Source organism: Colius striatus, chromosome 1 (assembly GCF_028858725.1).
Source record: "Colius striatus isolate bColStr4 chromosome 1, bColStr4.1.hap1, whole genome shotgun sequence".
Taxonomy (NCBI): Eukaryota; Metazoa; Chordata; class Aves; order Coliiformes; family Coliidae; genus Colius; species Colius striatus.
The window spans coordinates 26,080,749-26,086,628 of NC_084759.1; positions in this window are offsets into that span (position 1 = coordinate 26,080,749).

Below are 5,880 nucleotides of genomic sequence, written 5' to 3' on the forward strand. Positions count from 1 at the left end.
GTGGGTCGCCTTTGCAGGCAGATAGGGAGGAGGTCATGGTACATCTCTCAAGGTTGCAGAAAAGGAAGGAATGTCTTTATCTGCATTTGCATGAGGAGTGTTTTTCTAAGCTCATAGCTGCATTCTTCTGTACCTTATATACATTATCTTGCATTTTTAGGGTCTTGGACTGCTCTGTGTAGGGGATCCCACCTGTCTGACTCATTAGAGAGGCCACTTTCAGATATCTGAATTGCAGATAGGTTTATTTATTCCTTAAGAGCACTGTAAATACAGTCAAGGCTATCTTTATTTCTGCTATAACCCCCATGGCAGAAAGGCTATCTACAGAGTGTAAAGAGAAATAAGTAATAAGAGTAAAATAAATTTCTTTGGAAGGTGTATTTTTTTCTCTGTATCCTTTTAACTTAAGGGACATGTTATGACAAAGAAGCCAAAGACCCTCTGTGCCTATTCCTGTGTGCCAGAAAGGTGTTAGCATCGTTAAACATCTGGTCTTATATCACAGTACCTCAAGGTGCTTTAATTCCTATTAGCAGTGAAGCTAGCCCTCTGCCTAGCATGAAATATGGGGAGCTTAAAGATGATTTAATTTTTCGCCCTCCCTTCTAATCATAGGTGGAATTTAGCTCAGAGAATAAGGCCCCCACATTTTCAAGGCATCTGTTTTCCCAGATAAGCTCTTGACTCCCAGGGAGTGGGAAGAGTGTGTTGCAGTAAATCAGAACGTCCATAAGGCATGGAGTGGGGTCAGGCTCCTGACTGCAATAATCACTTCAGAAAGGACACAAATGAGATAAGCCTTGTTCTTGGCAATAAACTGTGGTGGTCAGCACAAAACATTTCATCTTGCCTTCCAGGTTCTAATGCCATTAGGCTGATGTAGCTGGGTAACACAAGCTGTTCATGACTAGCTTTGAACTGTTCTGTTAACCGAGAACACACTGGCTTTATAAAAAATTACCTTTAAAATATGGCTTAAACACATTTTGCTGATGCATTTTCTTGTAAAACAATAGACTAGGCAGTGAGTTAAAAAGATGGATAGAAGCCTGGGCTTGTAGCCTGACAAGCTGGTTTTGGAGACAGGCTGCGATGTCAAGAGGTGACCAACTCTCAGTATCCCAAAGCGAATCCCAGCAGAGGTGTCTGCAAAGATAACTTGTGTTTGATTCTGAACTGCCAGTGGGTCACCTGAGATGTGTTGGAGAGGATATTATTCATTTTTTTCCTCTCTTCTATTTTTTTTATACACACATATTTAAGCACTCCTTAGAGCAGTCTGGGACAGATCCCTCCACTTAGCCCAAATCACTTTTTAAACCCACTAGCTGTATTGACTGTCATGGAGCTCAGACCTGCAGCTGAGGTATGGGCAGCCTGTGCTGCGGATAACCACCTGCATGAATCCAGAGCTGACTCCCCCTTATGCCTGGCACCTATCTGGGATGTAGAAGAGTCTCTCAGAAAGCGGGACTGGCAGTTTTAGAGCTCCTCGTGACAGCTGGTTTCTTTGGTGGAGAGCGCAGCTGCCCACTGGATGGCACCCAGGCTCTGTCCATTGCTGCTTCAGCCTCCCCCGACTGTCCCATCGCCCTGCCAAGCGGTGCTTTGTAAACAGACCCAGCAAGACCCTGGAAGCAAAACATAGATGGAAGTTACAGATATGAAAGCTGTCCCTGAAGCTACAACAGGCTGTCCCAGGTAACAGTTTCAAAGGGGAATGTGCTCTTTCATGCACATGCAGGGGTGTGGTACCCAGATGAGAATATTCTGCAGAGTACTCTGGGTTCCTTTCCACACAGGCTGCTGTCGCTGAACAATCACGTAGAGGATAATCACAGATGCAGAATACACCTTTTCTAACAACAGGATAGAGGGGAAAACTTTTTCTTTTTTTTCTTTTTTTTCCTCTCCAAACTCTGTTGTTCTGGATCTTCCTTGTTGCTGCCTCAAGCTACAGCAGTGTATAGATGCTGGAGGTCTGGCAGATTCTAGCTGCAAGATTCTGTGTCTTAGAGTATGTTAATGTTCCACCTGTGATCCAAGTCAGAGCCATTCATGTTGTCACAGTGAGTCAACACTTTTTGTACCTCAGTGGAGATACATGCAGCAAACCTCTGGCAGATGTTTTTAGAATCACAGAATGGTAGGGGTGGGAAGGGACCTTTAGAGATCATCTAGTACAACCTCCCTGCAGAAGCAGGGTCACCTAGATCAGGTTGCATAGGAACATGTCCAGGCAGATCTTGAAGACCTTCAGGGAAGGAGACTCCACAACCATCCTGGGCAGTCTGTGCCAGGGCTACATCTTATTGAGCTCTGATGACTGTTTCTTTATTTGTCACTGAAATGTAAAAGCCTACAAAATGGGAGCCAGCACCAAATTTACTTAAGAAATTGCTACTGATGGCAGCAAGGAATGAGAAAAAGCCTGTGAAGCAGAACATAGGATCCCAAGACTGAGACACTTGGTAGGGGCCAGCCTTGGCACCCTCATGCTGTGTATAATCTTGAGCAGGAGACAGCCTCAACCTTTGGAGCCAGTGGGCTCCAGGTGAAGGACTGGCAGCGTACAAGCCCAGGAAGAGCAGGGTAACAGAGTAACAGAGAATTAGATCTCACACCTAGGATTCTCTCTCAGGCTTAGTGCCATGGGAACCAGTTCTTTCAAACCTGCTATTTGTGTCCTACCTTACCAAACCAGAGGCAGATATACCAGGCACACACAGTGCATGTAGAGGAAGGAAACCTAAGAGATATGCCCAGACATGGATGGCACCAGCTACCAAAGCTCTCTGCCTCACCACCCTGAAAAGACAAGTCTTGTATTTCACAGCAGAGTTGCAGGCTGGGCTGCAGGTGGCAGCAGGATCACTGCTGGGACCACAGGCTAACACAGACAGTGCAGAGGTGTTTTTAAACCTCATCCTAACATAGCTGAAAATTCACCTTTCTGTTTCAGAAGCCAAGTCAAAATTGAGCATGAATGGCCTGGGTATGTGACTCACACCATAAAAATAGGTATGTCGTGGTTGAACCCCAGCTGGCAGATAAGCACCACACAGCCTCTTTCTCACTCCCTCTGCGTCAGGATGGGGGAGAGAATCAGAAGACTAAAAGTGAGAAAACTCATGAGTTGAGATAAAGGCAGTTTAAAGGTAAAGCAAAAGCTGTGCATGCAAGCAAAACAAGGAATTTACTCCCCCCTTCCCATGGGCAGGCAGGTGTTCAGCCATCCCCAGCACAGCCAGGCTCCATCATGTATAACAGTGACTTGGGAAGACAAACACCATCACTCTGAATGTCCCCCTCTTTCTTCTTCCCCCAGCTCTCTATACTGAACGTGACATCCTGGCATATCCCTTGGGTCAGTTGGGGTCAGCTGTCGCAGCTGTGTCCCTTCCCATCTTCTTGTGCATCCCCAGCCCTCTTGCTGGTGGGTGGGGTGAGAAGCAGAAAAGATCTTGACTTTCTGTAAGCATTGCTCAGCAATAACAAGAACATCTCTGTATGATCAACATAAAACCATATTTCACAGTCTACAAATCCAAATTTCAGCACAAATCCAGTAGCTGATGACTATAAAGGGTCAGAGCTCCATAGCTAAGTTTCTGCAGAAAGAAGAGATCAGCAGACATCCCTGGAGGCATTTAAAAGACATGTAGATGTGTTGCTTAGACAGGATTTAGTGGTAGACGTGGCAGTGCTGAGTGAACAGTTTGACTCAATGATCTTAAAGGTCTTTCCTAACTTAAGCCATTCTATAATTAACTGAAAAAATATCCCACTGAGCTGCTACAAAAGTCATCCAGATTTTACTCCTCTGTAGGAGGACAGCAGATGCTCTGACTGCCACCTGGAGAGGTGCTGCACCTCCTGACACTGAAACGTGGTGTAACTGACACTGATATCCTGTCTCCTTTCGCCCGTTCACTTTTAATTTTGTCCTTCAGCATTAAAACCAAGGCATCAAAAAAAGTAGGACATCTGTCAATGGACCTGACCTAAACTTGCATGAGTGTGATGGAGGTCAGAGCAAAGCCTTCTCCCAGGCTTATTCTCCCAGAATAGAAGCTTTCTTGTGACTCACATTTCTCTGAGTTACTGAGTGAAGTGGATGTTTTAGATTTAATTTGCAGATCAGGAAAAGGAAAGCAGCCAGTGGCAGATTGGCCCACGGCTACATGTAGTTGTATGTAGCATGGGATTTTATTTCTTCTTTTGTTTCTGAAACATTTCTTAGTATAATTGTACAATCATCTGAAATGTTATTTTAATTTAACAGGTGAGGAAATGCAATGAGGGTCTGTAAGAGTTACAAACTGTCCACATTTTGCCTGCATAAAAAGATGGTTGCCCTTGATTTCATTATATGCTCCCAAATCCACAGAAATGGATGTGCAACCTTTACTCTTCTAAGCTTTTGCCACTGATATGTTCAACATGCCTGTTGGGTTCTTTTTTTTAACTTACTCTTACTTTTTGCTCCCTTGAAAAGGAGACGAATGGCCTAAAGATGCAATTATATTCTTTACAGTGCAGAAGAATGGAGAAGCTTGGAAAGACTGAAATACTTGAAATATGTTATTTTTTTATTGGTAACGTGGATTTGTTGAAATTGAAAGATAACCACACACGATGGATTTGAGAACAAGACTGTAGATAATGTCAGGATTTTTGGGTACAATGGCTGTACCACTGGTACCCTCCATGATTTAGGACAAGTTCTTTTCTTCCTCATTTCCAGCAGTTCTTTGCTTTCACCTGGAGTGAGCCACCTGCATGCTCAGACATCCGCTCACCTCCTGGTCATGACCTGTGTAACGACTTTATCTCTCAGTGAGGCTGTAGTAGGTACATATGGTTAAATTTGGCCTACAGTTCTTAAAAGTACTAAAAGTTCTTAAATTCTGAAAAAGGTCATTGATCATTGGCCTCATCTGTAGCCCTGTGTCCAGTTCTGGGCTCCCCAGCTCAAGAGGCACAGAGAACTTCTGGAGCGAGTCCAGCACACGGCCACAGAGATGATCAGGGGACTGGAACATCTTTCATATGAGGAAAGGCTGCAGGAACTGGGGCTGTTTAGTCTGGAGAAGAGGAGATTGAGGGGGGATCTTATCAACATTTACAAATATCTAAATGGTGGGTGTCAGGAGGTTGGGACATCCCTTTTTTCTATAGTAGCTAGCAACAGGACAAGGGGTAATGGGATGAAGCTGGATCACAAAAAGTTCCACTTAAATATAAGAAAGAACTATTTCACTGTTCAGGTGAGGGAGCCCTGGCACAGGCTGCCCAGAGGGGTTGTGGAGTCTCCTTCCTTGGAGGTCTTCAAGACCGACCTGGACATGTTCCTATGTGACCTGATCTAGATGACCCTGCTTCTGCAGGAGGGTTGGACTAGATGATCTCTAAAGGTCCCTTCCAACCCCTACCATTCTGTGATTCATTCTATGATGACCAAAAAAACCAGGATGCACCTTTATAGTAGAGTGGAACATTTTGTCAGTAGTATAATGCAATTATTGCTTGACCTAAGAAAACCATACTGTCTTATATAGGTCAGTTTTGAAACATATTAAATTCCCAGAAGCAGGTTTTTTTGCTGGTTTTGTAAATTTTTCACAAATCCTAAATTTTTTTTTTTTTTACACAGTGTAAGGAAAATCACAGAATTGACCCTATCCATTGGGAAAATGAGGGAGGAATATGGGAGAAGAAAACTAAAGCTGGTAGCTTAATCCTTCCAAAACCCAGGCTTCTCAGTGAGAGCAGAAAAAATCTATAGATAGGTTTTCCTCTTTTGAATAGATTTTTTTTCCGAATAGATACACTTAAGATCTCTAAATGAAGAACATTTAAAGAAAATACTGACAA